This window comes from Gobius niger (assembly GCF_951799975.1).
Source record: "Gobius niger genome assembly, chromosome: 19".
Classification (NCBI taxonomy): Eukaryota; Metazoa; Chordata; class Actinopteri; order Gobiiformes; family Gobiidae; genus Gobius; species Gobius niger.
In genome coordinates, this window is record NC_136870.1 from 5,295,112 (window position 1) to 5,314,689 (window position 19,578).

General features: G+C 42.4%; 1 protein-coding gene across 1 annotated transcript in view; it reads left to right on the top strand.

Moving 5' to 3' along the window:
• Positions 1-18,512, top strand: part of uts2r (urotensin 2 receptor) — an 82,028-nt gene extending 63,516 nt beyond the window's left edge. Inside the window, exon 4 of the mRNA XM_079577990.1 lies at positions 18,105-18,512. The gene's annotated coding sequence lies outside the window, so the exon portion shown is untranslated. The remainder of the gene's footprint in view (positions 1-18,104) is intronic.
• The last annotated feature ends 1,066 nt before the right edge of the window (positions 18,513-19,578 follow it).

The window sequence follows — 19,578 nt, forward strand, 5'->3', positions numbered from 1 at the left end:
ATGCCAATGGAGCACGCTTAAAGGAACAGACCACAGTTCTTCCATACTGAGATCTGTTCTTACCTGAGCTTAGACGAGTTGATGCGTACCTGTCTGGTCTTTGTGTGTGTCCGTGGAAGAGCATGGTCGCTTTTAACTTCACCCCCGTTTGGAGCTATAGGAATATACTGGGAGAGGCTAAATGCTAACAACATCTTCAGTCTTTGTGCGTGACTGAGGGCACGCACAAAGACCAGACAGGTACGCATCAACTCGTTTAAACTCAGGTATAAATCCCATTTGAAATCAGACGAATAAACGTTTACATTTTAAAAAAAGATGTATTTTTCACTTGAAATGATATAAAATAATCTGTTCCATTGGCAATAAGAGGTTTTATCTGATCTTAGACCAGACCAATTCTACTCAAACTTTAGATTTCATCTCTTAATTCAAGTAGATCGTCATTTTACTTCTTTAAAATGATGATTATTTTTCCAGTGTGGACGGGGCCCAGGCAAAGCTACAGTATCTTGAAGCTGAAGCCGCGTTCCAGTGGGAGCAGAACGCTGCAATTCCTGTTTATCCCTCACATTTCTTGCAAATTGCAACCTTTCAGATTGCAATTTTAATTTCAAATGTGAGGAATCTTGCAGTCGCAGACGCAGCTCTGTCAGCCAAGAAACATAGGGCGGCGTGGAACTCAGCGGACACTCCTCCCATCGCCGCTCCGCAGACCGCAGCGTGTCACCGGGTCACCAGATGGCCCCGCAACACCTACGTCAGCTTTACCTTTAAGCGTTCCCGGTCGTTACCCCAAATTTCCACATTTTACTTTGAATCCTCTTCTCCGCTGCCTCGGGAGAAACAGGAGTCCAGTCATCCGTTGTTCTGACAGTCTTATATCTGCTCTGTGTGGGCGGGTTTCACGTGATTTTACCTCAAGGAGCCGTTTGGACCCAGAAGTGCACTGCCTCGAATCACAAATACACATGCAGGTTGCAGGTAGATTAACATTGTGGAGCCTGAACAATGGAGACAGCTGCATCTTCACAGGCCACATAAAAGCTGATATCAAACACCTGTGCACAGTCATGTGGCAACACTTAATAGCTCATTCAGACTCACACAAGACGCGGAGTATGAATGAGCTGCAGAACAAAATGAAGTCACGTTTGCCTTGTTGCCATGGAACTGTCGTGTCCCTGGCTATACAAGGCAAAAGTGACTTCATTTTGTTCTGCAGCTCAAGGTGCAACAAGAAGTTCCTGCGTTTTGTGTAAGTATGAATGAGCCGTAAGTCTCAGAACTCAGCAGTGGTGTAGTGTTAAAGGACTCTGGTCTAGAAGACTCAGTACTTACTTACTTCTATGTAACAGAAGATGTTGTCATTTGCTTGAATTTAATTAGATTCAACTAATTCAACTAGATATTTTGCAGAAAAACCAGAGACATTCACAACAGCGTGGAATAAGTAAGTGAAATCTTGTATTAACACATTGAGTGCCACACACGGAACGAAACTAGGCACTCTAATACACTGCATGTGTGATTATGGGAGCTCTGTGATGAACAGAAGTGAAATAAATGATGATCAAAAACGTGTGTTAAGGCACAATCTGGACATTTTCCATATATATTATGGTTTATTTTCATTTTTTTTTAGGGGGCGTGGTGTTGCGTAGCAAACAGCATGTACAGATCGAAACAGTTGCGATTTTAACATTTCTCTGAGTTTTTAAATGGTCAAAATCGGTCCAAGGACGACTGAGAAACATCCTGTTAAAGTCTTCAGTCCGAGAACCAGGCTTTAAATGCACATGCCATTAAAAGCGTTCGGTAATACGCACTGTTGTCTTTGAAAATTGACTTGAAATGGAAATATTTAGGCATTTGCCTCTTCTCATAACGTTAGTGTCAGTCGAGAGAGGAAAGAGTTGGAGAGAGGAGTTAATCAGACAGGAGAGAATTGCATAAAACACTAATTGTCTCCGAATCTAGAAAAAAACTGTGATTTTGACAAACTAGCTTCTGTTTAGCTTAGATTTCTCAGGAACCGAGGCACATAGAATAAAACTGTTTTCAGCTACGGAGAGCTTAGAGTCTCACCTTTCAAACGAGCCACAGCATGTGTCCATAGCTATAACATAGAATATGGTGTGGTGCTTCTAATCTCATGAAAAATGGTCTGGATTCTTGGCACGCTACAGCTAAATCCCCAACTCTATGTGTTAAATATCTGCTGATCCGTCTTTTGTAGCAATAACTGCTTTCCTGTAGTTTCAGATGAGATGCTCGCAATGATCAGGATGAATCTTAGACCGTTCCTCTTTAAATAACTGCTGCAGTTCAGTGAGATTCAGGCGGTGTACTTACTTATTCCTCCCTGTCCTGTGAATGTTTACATGTCATGGCCAATAAAAACATCATAATAAGTCAATGTTTTGGTGGTATTAGTTTAAGCAGACACGGTTTACTCAATCTTGTGATTTTAATAAAGATCAGACCACATTTTATGACCAATTTAAGCAGAAATATGAGAAATTCCACACGGTGTCCTTGCTTTTTCCTCCCACTGTAGGTAGCAGTTATCTGAATTCAACAGATAACATCAGATTGCAATCCGGTGTGTTTTAGGTGGCCATATTCTGTTTTATTTAGCCTCATCAATGATAAATTCAGTACATTTCTCAGTGATGTTTGCTTGTTGTTTCATAAATGCAGCCTAATTTCATCTGGCTAAACCCGTGTAGATGATGCGGATTCCTGTCAAATAAAAAGTGGCTAAAAGCTCAAGATGGGCAGACTATGTTTATGTATTAGTTTATGTTGGTAGTAGTGGTGGGACTCAATTAAATTTTTACATCGGCTTAATTATGGCCTTTGGAATGAATTAATCACGATCATGTGTTTGCATCACTTATTCAGGGCTTGTATTTACTTTTTAGAGGTACATTTTAGATGTTTCTTTGTATTTTCCTACATTTATAGTAGAGGCCTGTGTGATCATTTCAAACTTTTCAAAGACAATAGCAGATTGATTTATTTTCGGCATAACTGTGTGAATAAACAAGTTTGAAAGTACAATTGTTTTTTGGCTGTGCGCCGTGTTCGTCCCTAAGCAACATCTACAGGAAAACGGAATCTGAAAATGCGGCCCGGGGGCCAAATGCGGCCCGCAAAGTTATTTTTTTGCGGACCTGACTCCTGATGCCCTGAACCAAAATGGGATTAATTACCAAAAAAACGAATTGTCTAAGTCTGTAATTTCAAATTTAGAAGCTCAGCAAATGTTTGGCTGATTGGAAACCTCTAGAAGCTTAAAAAATGTGCAGATACGTAATGTACAGTCTATTTTAAGTTATATTATAGCAAACAATAAAAAGTTGCTAAATCATAATTGACTTAATATAAAAGGCTTCGTTTGTTGCGGCCCCCGACCAACACTGGGTTCGCATTTTTGGCCCCCCAGTCCAAATGAGTTTGAGACCCCTGGACTATACAGAGTTGAAAAATGTTAAAATGATGTATTTCCCTCCCCCTACATGTTCCAGCCATGTTCTAAGATGTAGAATGAGCCCAGACCTGTTTACCACAACTGCCTCTAAAATCCTGCACTGTCACTCAAAAAGTTCGGGTCCGAATTGCCGTCATGCACGAGCTTGATATAGAAGGTGCAGTTACACGCGTGACCTGAGTTGGCAGTAGTGAGTATATAATGGCCAACTTGCATCTAGCCCCTTTAAATCGCATTGAACCTAGACCTAGAGTCCCTAGATCAGGGGTAGGCAAGTTTTCTTGGCGGAGGGCCGATTTTCTTTAGTGTAAATAGACCGAGGGCCGACGCCGCTGATATTTAGCCCAAAGTAAAGCTGGAAAAAACACCATCATGAGATAAATGACTTAAAATTGCTTGAATTAAAGTCCTTTTATTTTAGAGAGGAACCAAAGTGATCGACACAGTGGGTAGAATAGTCTGTAAGGAGGTCAGGTGCTCTTAAGGTATAGGCAAAAAAAGGGATCGAGGCTCCGATACCAGGTCAAACGTCCTTTAATGAATGGACATGCCAGGCCTCGGATTTTTCCCTTTTTTGCCTAAAGTTCTTCTATGTTGAATTTGAGTTGGTTTGAACTAATCCAAGATACATATGCTATAGCGCCAACGGAACAAGAATAAAACCCTTTTCAGACAAATAATTGTTTTTCTCTTAAAATTACACAAAATTATCTGAATTAAGAGAATAACTACTACTTGAGGTTTTATCTAATCTGAGACCAGACCAAATCTACTCAAACCTTAGATTTAATCTCTTAATTCAAGTAGATTTATGTCATTTCTTCCTTAAAACGATTATTCTCTTTCCAGTGGACTTCTTTCAAATGCCAGTGTTGTGACCTAATTGGGTGCATTGACAGTATTTCTACCTTTTTTCCCTCCCATTTAACTCTAATAATGTTAAAAGTACTCTGTGATTTGTGTAATAGTGTTTCTCAAAATCATCTTGAGGGCCAGAGGTTCTGTGCCAGAGGACCGGATTTGGCCCCCGGGCCTGACGTTGCCTACCCCTACCCTAGATGGTAGAGTTCTTGATTTCCTGATGAAAGTACAAAAAAAAGCAAAGTAACCATATCCTCTGTGCGTTCTTCTTCTTCTTCTTCTTCTTCTTCTTCTGTACTTGTTTGGTGATGACGACAGACGCGTTCGACTTCCTTGGAACCTTTATTTATCCAAAAGGAAACAATGTAAAGTTTGTCTACGTCTTGACAAAACCACTGCTCGCGAGTATTTATGTGACTTCAGAAACTTCCATAAGTCAGTGAGTCGATACAGTAACTTTGCAGCGGAGAAGCCGTGCTGAAAGCGTGGGCTAGCGTCAGTGGTGGTGATTCGCCGGCCCCGCTCCGCTCCGCTCCCTGGGGCAGTGTAAAAGCTCTCGGCTCCGCGTTTTCCAAACAGGATACGGGCCGGCGGCTTCGACCTGTAAACACGAGCGCTGTATCTGCAGATGAAGGTTTCTTGGAAAGCAAACCAAGCGGCGCTCCCGTTCCCTGGTGCACTGAGCGCATATAGTTGTTACCGTGGCGGGGTTAGCGCGGCGCCTCACTCTATTTTCAGCAAACAGAAGAACGTAGGGCTAGCAGTGGGTGGAATAGCAATTTAAAAATGTCATCTACCCTCCCCTTGGTATCTATAGGCTAATTCTGCAGCTAAAAGTATTTGCTCATGGGTCCTAAATCATTAAAGACACAGTTTCAGACAGGAACAATAGGTTAGTAAGTCATAAAGTTGTGTACATGCTTAATAATACATCAACATTAAAATGAGGGATATAAATATGAGGGGAAACTGTAATGGAGTAGTACAATGTATTACTTTAAAAAGATGCCGCAATATAGCCCTCGTCCCACAGGTCACAGGTCAGAGGTCACGGTAACCTGCGTCCAGCTCCTTCACCTCTGAGCCCAGCTGAGCCACAACAGAACACTCAGCACCACACACTTCATCCAGCAGTGATGAAAAGACCCGGCCCACTCGTCTCTGCCTCTCTCCTCATGCTCCTACTCTCTCAATCTCTCCTTCTCTCTCCATCCTTCTCTCTCTCTCTTTCCTATCTCTCTATCTCTCTCTCTCCTCCTTTCGCTCTCCATCTCTCTCTCGCTCCTCTCTCTCTCTCTTTCCCATCGCTCTCTCGCTCCTTCTCTCTCCATCTCTCTCTCTCTCGCTCCTGTCTCTCTTTCCTATCTCTCCTTCTTCCTTTCTCTCTCTGCCTCCATCTCTTTCTCTCTCTCCTTCTCTCTCTCTCTCTCCATCCTTCTCTCTCCATCACTACTCTCTCTCTCTCTTTCCTATCTCTCCATCTCTCTCTCTCCTTCTTTCGCTCTCCATCTCTCTCTCGCTCCTTCTCTCTCCATCTCTTTCTCTCGCTTCTTCTCTCTCCTATCTCTCCTTCTTTCTCTCTCTCCTTCTTTCTCTCTCCATCTCTTTTCTATCTCTCCTTTCTCTCTCTCTCTGCCTCCATCTCTTTCTCTCTCACTCTTCTCTCTCCATCTGTCTCTTGCTCCTCTCTCTCTCTCCTATGTCTCTCCTCTCTCTCTCTCTGCCTCCATCTCACTCTCTCGCTCCTCTCTCTCTCCCCTTCCCATCGCTCTCTCGCTCCTGTCTCTGTTTCCTATCTCCTTCTTTCTCTCTCTCTTTGCCTCCATCTCTTTCCCGCGCTCCTTCTCTCTCCTATCTCTCCTTCTTTCTCTCTCCTTCTTTCTCTCTCTCTCTATTTCTCTCTTTCCTATCTCTCCTTTCTCTCTCTCTCTCTCCATCCTTCTCTCTCCATCACTACTCTCTCTCTCTCTTTCCTATCTCTCCATATCTCTCTCTCCTTCTTTCGCTCTCCATCTCTCTCTCGCTCCTTCTCTCTCCATCTCTCTCTCTCGCTCCTTCTTTCTCCTTTCTCTCTCTCTGCCTCCATCTCTTTCTCTCGCTCCTTCTCTCTCCTATCTCTCCTTCTTTCTCTCTCTCCTTCTTTCTCTCTCCATCTCTCTTTCCTATCTCTCCTTTCTCTCTCTCTCTGCCTCCATCTCTTTCTCTCACACTCCTCTCTCTCTCCATCTCTCTCTTGCTCCTCTCTCTCTCCTATGTCTCCTCTCTCTCTCTTTGCCTCCATCTCACTCTCTCGCTCCTCTCTCTCTCTCTTTGCCTCCATCTCTTTCCCGCGCTCTTTCTCTCTCCTATCTCTCCTTCTTTCTTTCTCTCTCCATCTCTCTCTTTCCTATCTCTCCTTTCTCTCTCTCTCTCCTCTCTTTCTCTCGCTCCTTCTTTCTCTCTTTCTCTCTCACTCCCCATCTCTCTTTCTCTCCTCCTAGTGCTCGTGCCTCTCAGCAAGAAGAGCCTGGCTTCACTTCCCACCTGGACGGGGCCTTTCTGTGTGGAGTTTGCATGTTCTCCCTGTATCTGTGTAGGTTTCCTCCGGGTCTCTCCTTCTCTCTCTGCGTCTCAATCAATCAATCAATCAAAGTGTATTCATATAGTGCTTTACAACAACACCAGGTGGACCAAAGTGCTTCACAGAAAGATAAAACAATAAAAAAAAAACAGAACATTAATACATCCTAAACATGAATCAGAGTGTTCTTAGTATTAAAAGCCAGTTTGAAGAGATGAGTCTTTAATCTTGACTTCAAAAGAGACTGACCGGGCTGCTGCTTCTGCACTAACTGTAACAAGTGATGACTGTGGGAGGCCAGAGTAGAGAGCGTTGCAATAGTCCAACAAGAACTGATTAGTGTGGCTCGTCTTCTCGAGGTCTGGGCGTGAGAGAAAGAGCTTCACCTCGGTCAGAAGGTGCAGCTGGAAAATGCTGGATGACTGCATTTATTTGTTGTTTCAAATTAAGTTCTCAATCAAAGACAACTCCCAGGTTCCTGACGGCCTCACGGACTGGGCCCATGACCCCGGACTGAGTTTGGGGGACATCCCCGGAGCCAAAAAGAACAAACTCAGGTCTGGGTCAGGCATAGTTTAATGTCCTAAAGGCAGGAGGGAGTCAAGAGCAGAGGCAGTGCTCCGGTAAATAGACCAAGACATCGTCAGCATAAAGGTGGAAGGACAAATTATGTTTGGTAATGTCTCTCTCCCTCACTGTCCTTCTCTCTCTCTCTCTCTCTCTCCCCTCACCTTCTCTCTCTTGTGCAGACGTTGACTTCTCTGTGGAGTCTGTAACGTCGCTTAAAGAAACAGGCCACCGTTTTTACATACTGAGATATGTTCTTACCTGTGCTTAGACGAGTTGATGCGCACCTGTCTGGTCTTTTAGCATTTAACCTCTCCCAGCAAAGGTATAGTTCCAAAGTGGAGTGACATTAGACGCTACCAAGCTGTTCCATGTGTGGCAAGACGAGTGGTGGTGGTTTATAATTTAGCAGGATTTAATTAAATGGATAAACCAAAAAGACAACGCCACCGGAGAGAAGGCTCCGGACCTCTAAAACTATTTTCGTTCATTGAAAGAGGACCGAAAATGTTCCAAGTATACATGATATTTATTTTATCACATTTGTTCCACTTAATAGCTTTTGTTTGTTTTTCCATTTTCAGTTCATGGTTCAGGATTTCTTCATTTGGTTAACAGAAAAGTCCGTACAAAACGGACACTAATACAACAAAACAAGGTATCTTTAAGTCAAAAACATTTGTATATGTTTTCTTACATAGAGTACATAGATAAAACATACAAGAGATCGATGATTATCCATCCAGTCCCAGTCATAGTAATGATCCTGTGTGGTCTGAGGACCTCCGCCACTTTCCTCACCCATTGGTTGAGTGTCAAAAGTATTGCAATATATAGTTTCCAATACACGATATCACAATAAAGACTTATTGCGATATATTGCCAAACGATAGTTTGTTCCAGCCCGTCTAGCTATAACTCTTTTTCATTTTGTGTTTCAAAACTCTGTAGAGATATGCTCACCAGATCACAAATTAAAGTGGAAATATTTAGTAGATATTTCAGGACCCCAGACTTTGTTGCCAAGATGACCCCTAATGTTCCCAGTTTGTGTTGGAGAGACTGTGGCACAGAAGTTTTAGTAGAAGTATATGTTTTGGTCATGCTCCAAAAATACACTGTTTTTGGAGTGAGGTGTGAGGTGTGTAAGGTCATCAATCCGATTTTTCGTTGGAATACCAAGAAATGTAATGGTGGCTGTACTTGGTATTACTCCAGGACTACAGAGACGAGCTGGAACATAACTTTCCCAGCAGCACTGAAATGCATCACCAATTCTTGGATGAAAGCAGAACCACAGTTTGTTGTTGCTTGGATTAAAACATTGAAGGAACTCTACCAGATGGAAAGAAAACATACTTATTAAGATTCCAACGACACATTTTTAAATTGCGTTGGCGTCCAGAGGAAATCTGTAGTTTAATAATGAATTGTATCTTTTAAGTACTCTGTATATCATGCTGGACATTCAATATTGGAAAACCTGCAGCTTTAGAAACAGTTTCTCCAACGTGGTAGTCATTAGCTTTTAGCCATTACTACCTGCGCTTACTGCATCGTTGTTTACCATGACCTCATTTCACCAAAGCACAGCAGTGATCTATTGGCTTCACAGGGTCTTTTCACCAGAGGATGGAGTAATGACAGGCTATAATGTTAATGGCATGTGCGCAAATGCCAACGCTGATCCTCCGGTTTCATAAAACTACCGCGGAAGACCAAGCAGGAGGTGAAATGTCATTAGTTTTTATGCTTTCGCCCTATGGCGTCACAGACGGTCCTTTGATAGCGGGACAATGGGTTTTGTTAAGACGTGAGTGAATCACAATTGAATTATTTCTCTGTTTTAATCATATGTTTTTACAACCGAAGATAACATGAATGGGCCCCCCTACCCCCCCCCCACCCAATTATGGAAAGGTCGTTCAACCACTGCGGGAGAGAATGAAGGAGGTTCTTATTATAAATTCAAATGAAATGAAAAACGTCTTACTCTGTGATAATTGGTAATAAATTAACTTCTTCTATTGCAGCTGGAAAAGGTTGCTAATAAAAAATCTGACAGAAAATGTACCGCTTTTTATCTTGAAATAGTGAGTTTAGTCAATCAAATTTAACTATTTCTCTTTCCTTTTGAATTTAAACTTTAAAACTCTATTCCACTCTAGAAACATCTCCACTTTAGTAGCTCCTACAGACTCCAGACTTTCCAAGCTTTGTATTAACAAATTTGAAGGTGTTTTTCTGTGGGATATTTTAAAGGATCTGTATCATGCTATTTTAACCATTCCAGAGTAAACTATGGGCATTTATATGATATATTGTACCACTGCCACTCTGGAGTACACATTTTTGTGAAAAATTATAAGTATTTTCTGGAGGTATGCAACTTTAGCAGTAGTAGAAATATCACAGCAATAAGTGAAGTTGCTTCACAATGTAGTTATAATGGGTTGACATCTGCAACACAGCTTCATAAATGGCTAACACACCCGCTAACACGCGTTTTGATTGACTCACCGGCCGCTCTGGCCGCTCCATCGTCGCTGGTTATAAGAGTTGAATCCACTTTGGTTCTGGCCAAGGTTCACTAAGATCCATCAGTGAAGTGACCTTCACAGACAAACACTATTTTGGCTGATAGTCGCTGAATCCCAGAAAGAAATGCAACTTCTGGCGTGTACTCCTGTTTAGGAGGGTTGAATTAAGTCCTGTCTTTTCGTAGCCAAACGCGCATTTTCGTTTGCCTGGCTCTGCCATACTCTTCCCTGTCCATTCCACGCAGGGAATTAGTCTGGTCACGGAGCAATTGGAGCAGTTTGAAGGGGCGGGCCTAACGCGCACAGATTGTCAGTGAAATTAACCAACTAGCGATTAGCGGACGTGACAACGGCTGTGTCCAATTAAAATGTTTTGAAGTGAATATAAACTCACGCGGAGAACGCGAGGCAAAATCCTTGACTACTTCATCCATGATTAGTTTTGGCTAACGTTAACGCTAATTGAACTAAAAACATAGAGGTGCAGCGAGTGACGTAACCTTCTTATTTCTCTGTGACGGTCGTGATTGGTTCGGCCTTAGCCGCAAATCAACAACTTGTTTACCGTGCGTGGCCAGACCCACTTTCCTTCGTGCAGAAAGAAGGTGGATGTGGTTTATCAGGCGACATTTTCGTCACATTATCGTTAGGTAAGAAAAAAGAACAGGCGTGTCCAGAGTAGGTTAGAAAGAGCTCCTTCTTCACAGCTTTCGGTGCAAATATGACATCTTTTCAGACGCTCAGGAGTTTTTTCTTTCTTTCTCATAACCATTGACGGTATAACAGAAATAATGAAAAAGCTGTTTTACACATTCAAATCAGGCCGTGTGGCTTTACAACACAGGCATCGAGCACTTCTGTTCCGTTCTGACGTCAGAGTGGAACAACTCAGTGGTTTTCCAGCAGAGAGCGGAGCAGCTGCCCAGTGAGCAGGATTCAGGAGGATGGCTGAGAACTGCATGAATGAAGCAAAAAAACACTCTGGGGGTGTTTTTGACAGCACAGTGGAGCAGTCTTAATTTCGTCGATTAAAATATTTAGTCTTAATTTTAGTCAAAGTGATATTTTTGCCGACTAAAATTGGACTAAAACTAAATTAAAAGTTTCTCATGAGACTAAAACTATGACTAAAATGTCCAGATATTTTAGTCAACTAAAATTAGACTAAATAAAAATGAAAGGGAGAGACTAAAATCATCCAAACTTGTATTGACCGTCTGAAAGAGCCTCATATCATTTAAATTCACTGTCAAATGAACACGTCTGAGCTTTGTTCATGTGGAAGCAGCCCCATGAAGTTGAGGACCACGATTAAATATGATTATAATGAATATTATAAATGTAAGTCGACTAAATTAGTCTTAAATTTAGTCGACTATGTTGACATGCAATTTTAGTTGACTAAAACTAGACTAAAATTGAAGTTTTTTTTTACTAAATCTTGACTAAAATTAAATTAAATTTTAGTCAAAAGACTAAAACTAAAATAAAATATGTTGTCAAAATTAACACTGCAGTGGAGGCATCACAAGAGGAGCTACAGGAAACAAAAAAAAAGGGACAAACGAAGAGGTATCCAGAAGATGGTTTGCTTTTACACAGGTGACCCTCAGGTGAAGAATGGCCAGTACCAGGGGAGAAGGAGGAGGACGGAGATGAAGATGAGAAGGAGTTAGAGGAGGGGGAGGAGCTGACCAGTGCAGGACACCACGCTCTGGTTTCTCTGACCTTCAAAAACATGCTGGTCAAGGGCGGCTCGTAGAATCGCAGCGGATCAGGACAAAGACAAATACAGCACTTACTTACCTATTTACTTACTTACTAACTTTATGCAAAACCACGGCCTTGGCTTTGGGATAGAGAAGCCTCTTCGGAAAAAGAAAAAAGTTTCCCTGCTGTCGAAGAGAGTCATATCATATACCTGGATCACTATAAGACTCAAGAGAGAGAGAGAGAGGTGGCTTTGGCTTACCACTGCACAATCTCATCACCGAAATAGATATATGTTGAGTGAGAGACCATGCAGTCCCGGCCTCTGACTGATTCCTAATGGAAAAAGTTACCACAGTGTGACAGAGTACGGCTCCTGAAGGGGCAAATGCATCACGCCGCCGGCCCGTTCCCGAGGGAGAGGCTGACAATAGCTGATGACAAAGTGCCTAAAGCGCCAGAGTCTTCCCAAGGTCAGGGACGAGGAAGATTTGTTCACTGACAACTCCCCCGACGATCGACTCACAAACTTTCTAAAAATTCCAAAACGCAGCAGAGAGTTACGTGGCGTGCGCAGGTCCGTGGAAAAAGCTGGTCGCGTTTAAAGACATCCAGCCTTGTAAATAGCTGGAGTGCCAGGCATTCACAGCTCATTTGGCCCGCAAGTGTGGGGGGGGATATTACGACGCTTACCTCAGTCACACCTCCGGGCTGGCAGACTGGGAAACAATTGTCTTGGTTTGTTTGCTTGCTGCATCAGACACCTACTGGGCTGATGATGTCTCCCTTCTGTATGTGTACTTACAGTAAAAAAACAAAAAACAAACACAATTTCTTCCACCGCCAATGAAAAAATGGCTTTGCTTGTGCTGAAGCCAAGAGTGGAAATCACAGGAAAAGGATCGTGAAAGCAGTGCAACAGCAGCCCCTGTACAGTATGTGCGCCACTGCTTCATTGCTGACAGAAGAACGGCCCGTGTTCAATGAGAACCATGTGAAAAAAAGAGTTATAGAAATGTGTGACAATGCGATAGATGATAGAACGCACATAGGGATCTGTGTGCCAAGTACAGACCAGGCCCTTCCTGGTTTAGCTTCAGAGATCTGACGGGATCGGGCAGAGCGATGAACGATACCAGTCGGGTATTGAAAAATAAAGTTCAGGCACTAGTCGAAAGCAGGTACCAAAATATTCACAATTTCCTCCAAAATATGCCCCACATTTCTTGATATTATAGACTAACCTCATGTTGTAAATGTGATCATTCAGTTACCAGTATCGGAAAACCCAATGACCGTACGAGTGGTCAACACGGCGCCTTTGCTTTCCATCACGGCGGCCTCTACAACGCTCCAGGATCAATTGTTTTGTAGGTTTTCTGGTGAAAGGCTTCGTCAGCAGTAAAAAAAAACTTCCAGAAACTCTATCCTGGAGCGTTCAAGGGACTATTGAAAAACTCAGGCACCAACTATTAAACTGCTACATCTAAACTCAATTCTACAAGTATTGTTGGTGTACTTTCAAGAGTGTGTTTAATGAAACGGTTTAACATTTCCTTGAGTTTTAATTTGGCTAAAATCGACCCATGGACGGCAGAAAAACATCCTGTTTAAAGGAACAGGCCACCGTTTTTCCATACTGAGATATGTTCTTACCTGAGCTTAGACCATTTGATGCATACTTGTCTGGTCTTTGCCCGTGGAAGAGCTTGGTCGCTTCTAACTTCACACCGTTGGGTGCTCTAGGAAAATACTGGGAGAAGCCAAATGCTAACAACATCTTTGGTCCTCGTGTTAAAGTCGCTTCAAATGCTCAACATTGACCAAGCATGTATTTTGAAAGTGAGGAATTGACCAAGCCCATGTCGTCCATTGAGAGCGGACTTGACTGTTGTCCTTTCCCAAGGACACAACACTTTCCTTGTGTGGCAGTATCGCCTGCTGGCAGGCTCTGCCACGTAAATGTTTCGTTTTTACTATTGGTTTCGTGCCATTGCGTCGCCCTATAAATAGTGCGTGGTTTAGGTTGCGCGCCCTCTGACCTCTCCCTTCCGCTCCTGGTCTCCGGGCCATCCGGTTCGAGCGCTCAGTCATGTCTGCGCAGCATGTCGGTGCCGCTGGTATCTGGTGCGCTGGTTACATCGTCCCATCTTCCGATGCTTGTGTGGGAGCTGTGGTAGCTCGGCGTGGCGTCCGCCTAAAGCTCTGTCCACTGACAGCCTAAGATCCGCTTGTTTTGTTAGCAGCTTCAGGCATGGAAACAGCTGCTGTCTTGTCCGGTCCTCTCCCTTCGTTCTGGAACAAGTGCAACCGAATGACTACGAAATTGATTTGTGTATTGAAGTAACGAAAACCTGGTACTGGATAAAGGAGTGAAATTATGGACAAGTGGTACAGAACTTGCATTAAAGGTAACAAATTGTGCGCTTCGAAATGGAACTCAACAAACACAAATAGATGTTTTAACTTATAGAAAAATAAAGTAATATTTTGTAATATGAACATTGCCTGCCTGTCATTTTACATCAGAACGAACCTGTGGCCTTGTGCTTTGTCTGTCTGTATTTAGCAAAATTCTCCAGGTGAAACTCCTGGGGTGGCGTTGTGGCATTTTAAAGCTAAAGTAAAATCGAAGTCAACCCTCGCCTTGCCACACTTGCCCGTATATGAAAGTGGTGTGTGAGTGAGTTGATGTACCGTGCGGTGCTAACAACTGTACATGACATTAATAGGACACAGTTTATGGCACCACCATGCACGTCATATTCAGGTAAATAAGTTACTTGGGAAAACCGGGATGACGGGCAGACCGCATTCTCAAACTAAATTATCCTTGGGACAATGGGACTCACAGCATGAAAATCCCACATGAAAACATGAGCAAAGTAAATTTCCTCGGGACGTCTTTAAGAATGCTGCGTGTCGGTTTCAGTGCTCTGGGACGCCGTATATTATGAGTTTATTGTTGCTTGTCCCAGCAGTACAGGGAAGTGCAGAGCTATCAGTTTTCCGTGCTGGAGCTGCTGCCGGAGGACGGATGATGACTCTTTAAAGTGAGCCGAGCCGCTTCCAGCTCTCAACAGACGGTGTGTTCAGTACAGAAGGTGTTCACAAATAACGGCAGTGGAAATGAATTGACCTTTCGCCAAACCTTGCCCCAAAACGGTCATAGATACGAAGGTCGTCTTTGGAATCGTCCCATTAATGGTTACAAACTTGGGAAAAAATAATGAACTTTCTCCCATTTATCCACCATTACTTTTTACTATAACAAAATGCACAATTATGAATATATTTTTCTTCTAAATAAAGATACAGAAACATTGGAGAGGAGCAAAGTGGTTCAACTGCCAATAAATATATATAAAAACAAACGGATAATGCTAACCATTAGCCTAACGTTAGCTTCGTGCTCCATATGCTAACAATAGCTACGAGTTCGGGTTTTTTTCCCCCACACTTCTATTGAACAATTTGTGGTGGAAAAACATCCATAGGAACACGATTTTGGCGTAACTGTTTGGGTGTTATAAATATGTCTATAGTCTGCCAAAAACGGCTACAAAGAGTGGAAAGTTGCGATTCCCATGTGAGGTTTTCTTCCCCCTTGGCTAGGCCACGCATAGATTTAAAAAGAAGTTGTAAATTGTAAAATTCCTAAAGTAAAAAAAAAAAAGAGAGAAGCAGCATCCTAACATTAGCAAGTCGGCTAGACTTTTCAGAGTCCATTAGCATTAGCCTGCTCATTGTATTTTTCCTAATAGCCGTTAGCATTAGCCGTCAAACATTGCAAATGATGAATAATCCAGATGTTTTAGCTGTCGTCAACCCATCGATCACATTTTTTAAGCCTGGTTAGAAATCATTAATGAATGTACAGACCTTTGGAGACTTTATTTTAGATACAAATAAGATTTAGTTACGTTTTTGCTTTTTGTGGGTCTGGACACACATCCAGTGTAAACATCTTCCTGTAAGATATTAATGATAAAGAAACCTCTGAAGTTATATACATGCTGTGAAAAGAACCAAACATTGAGTCCGTCTTCCTTTTTCATTTGTATGAGATGGATCAATTTAAATTGGGTCTGGGATTTGACGGCTAACATAACAGGCTCAGGTATTCAAAGGCATTTCTGTGATTTCTATGAGGCCACGCCCCCTCATATGACGCATAGCTGTATCTATTATCCAATCATGCCTCACTGTTGCTACCAGGCAGTCCCCGGATTCCTCCCATTGAAGCTAAGGGAGCAGGGTAACTATCAGGGTAACTATCAGGGTAACTATCAGGGTAACTATCAGTCAAAGGTATGGCACTTTCACAATGCGGAGTTTCAATGAATCAACTTTCATACATAGATTTATATGGGAAACTCCCAAATGCCAAATCTTGCTGTTGTTCTTGTTGTGGATTTTCTTGCTTAACAAAGCTTAAGAGAAGTTTGTCTAGTCAACATGTGAAGTTTATTACACAAATGCATTTGCGGAGAGGGTTACACAGAACGTGGGGGTCATGGTAAGCTCTACTCTGCTCAGCCCTGGCACTACCTTTATAGGTGAGTGCCACAGACAGAGCAGCAGGACAGGGGTCATACACAACAAAGGGAAGCCCAGAAACACAGAGAAATGGTAATACAGTTGGAGATGTTAATGCAGCCACCAAAAGGCACTTTGCATGGGAATGAAATCATGGTGGCGTTTGGAGGCAGAAGGAGATCTTTTGCTGTTGGGGAGATGGGCCATTTGGGACCTTTGTCTAAAGGTGCGAGGGCCTCGTCTGGGGTCCAGGGAAGGCCGGTCTCTCTACCTGGTTTAGTCAAAGGCCCAGCAGGGGACCCAAGACAGGACGCCAGTGTGGTCACCTATCTAACTAACTAAATACTAATACTAAAATGCCATAACATTCTTCAAAATGTCAATTCAATTTTGGTAAACTTTTTGATGCATAATAATCATAATTTACTTGCATTTAATGTTTGTGTTAGCAGCTTACTGTACACAAGTGTCTTGCCATAATGGTTCCACATACAAAACCCCAATAATATTCTTTTTTTTGCGTACATTGGTTGACGTTTTTCTAATTTATGACAGACTAATTACATGCAAAGTGATATTTGTCAAGCCTTTATATGTTGTAATGTTGATGATTATGGCTTACAGTCCATTTTACAAGCTGTGAGCCATAATAATCCAAATTATAACAAATAAAGGCTACATATCCCACCCAGTAATGAGTCTAACATATACTAGCTTCACAGTTTAAGTTGAACAACAGAAATGAATGCACTTTTTAAACGATATTCTAATTTCCCGAGTTTCACCTATATAATGTCCTGAGATATTTGTTTCCATTTGACCCATCTATGAAGCCAGTTCTTGAAGGAAATCGTTGACTTTCCAATTACCAGATCTCGTCTGGGCGTCGAACAGGAATGAGCCCACATCAAAATAGTTAAACTAAATATAAACTCAAGGGCAACTAAATGATCACAGGGGGATCTTGAGCGAGATCTTTGTCTGTCCGGTTTACAAAGCTGTGTATTTAAGTCTATTTATTTGATCAGGACAGTGCACGTAAGTGAACATAGAGGACTCTGTAAACACACCACAAATCAATAATGCACATGTATGAAGTGCAGTTGCCGGCTTCTGGACAAGCCGAGGGAGCTAGATGAGGGCATGCGACTGCTGGATTCACCTTGCCTTGTGGTTTACACTTTTTTTAGGAAATACACAACCAGGTCATTTTAGGTGGACCTGGTCACTTAAAGCTGCTGCCTTGTTTCTCTGTTTAATAAAAAGTAAATTGGCTATCATGTACAAAATGTACATGATAGCCAACAAAGCTGTAGAAACTAATGATCCTCTAGAGGTGAATGTGTACTGACATGTCTAATGTGAAAATGAAGTCAGTATGAAGTGAGAACCTGAACATGTTGCCTCCAATGCACATTCATTTTCCCAGTAAATACTGGTGGCGTTGTCGGGGCTTAAAGTTCCCTTTAACCATCACTCTTAATGTCACACACTCTCATTTATCCTTGCCTATTGTACATGTTTTTGTGGTAGGAAACCTACCTCCCGGGGTTCTGGTTATATCCCCAGGCCAAACAGGGCGTGAGTGAGTGGTTGGTGGTCAGACGGTTCAGTGAAAGTCCTCTGTGAAGGCGCTTCACTGATGAAATGATCTCCCTTTTGTTTCCAAGACATTGAATAGCCTCCTGTACTTGGATTAGAGCTTAATAACTAAATGTTTATTATAGATCTTTTGTGCAGTATTTTTTCACTGTTTCCAGCAGTGAGGTCAAGCTCCAACAAAAATAGAACATTGTGTCCATTTGGTGATCTGATTTGTTTGTCTCCACAGGGAAATTCATTCTCTTCGTGGGACCCATCGTCCAGCGCTGCCTGGGAAATCTGCGGCCGACGTGCGGTCCACCCCCAAGGGACCAGTCTCCTCATCTCGGGGCCAGTATCTCGATCAGGACGATCAGCCTGTTGTAAATGACATGACACTGATGGAGCGTCTGACAAGAGGACTTTGCCGCTCTGGAGAAAAGACGTCTCCCATTCAGAAGATTTATGTCCAAACACTTTTTTTTCTCTGGAGAATAAATTATATGGACTTAATAGACTGCCTGGTTTCTAAATGTATAGTCAGTGAATGTTTCTGGACAGTTATATTCCCTTCAGAAAGTCAAATGTAGACACTGATCCTTGTAATGTATCAGCCAATGTAAACTCTTCTCATGCTTGTAAATAAAACATCTGTATTTCAAATGCTGGTCCCGGCGCAAACGTTAGCCCCAATGCATTTTCAATGGAGGTGTTCAATACCGGTAACTGAACAATACTTTTTTTCCCCATACCATACTAGTGTCATCTAACGGTACCCAGGCCTAGTACACGTGAGTAACCTCAGAGCCTCAGAAAACACAGCATCTAGCCGGCATGTTGGATGTAGCGATTGGTGCTAAAACTTAGCGTAAAAGCTAAAGGCTACCTTATCAGTGATTTCATAGATTGTATTTTCCCAAGTGTCTACGTTGGGTTGGACGGTGCCCAAGTCTCCGAGCTATTTTAAAGCCACATGTGTCAGACATGGGAAAATGATTGTATTTTCCTACAAAGAGCAGACTTTTCACACGGGTCCATGCACCAAATAAAGCCCAGTAATGGAAGCAAAACATATCGGTGAAGCTAAAATATCACTGTGAATGAATTCAACTTTATTGTCCCTCTTGGTGGAAATTTGTTCTGGGCAAATAGTCCTGATAAAGTTGACAAAAAAACACGTAAGACAGAAAAAAGTGCAGACTTGTGCGATGCAATAGAGCAATAAATTAAAACATTTAAGGTGAGACACGGCAGGTGAAAGCATGGATTTTTCACGCAGTCGTCAAAGTGGAGATTTTTTGCTAGTTGACTCCAGAGTAACAGAGTCGGAGTATAAAAGACCAAACCTGCCCCATACGAGGCTTAAATGATGGCGTTTTGTCGCTGGTGAGGCGGAGATATCCCAGAATTTACACCGACATCGCACCACCAAGCCGGGTTCCTTCTGTATTCAGGGCCAGCCCTATAGGGGGCACCAAATTGCGCTTTTGTTTTTTAACCCTATGTACAACATCGCCTATTTTCGGACATAACTATGGAACAGAAATAGTTCGGTCTTTAGTGTTGGAAACTAGAGATTCTAAGCTTTCAAACAAGCCCACCTGGTCCATCTATGCTTTCGTTGGAGCCGTGTAACATCGCAAAAAACGTAAATTTACTTCAGTAGAGGTTCCTCCTCCAATATAACATTTCTGCACACATTTAATGAAGCACATGTTCTGATT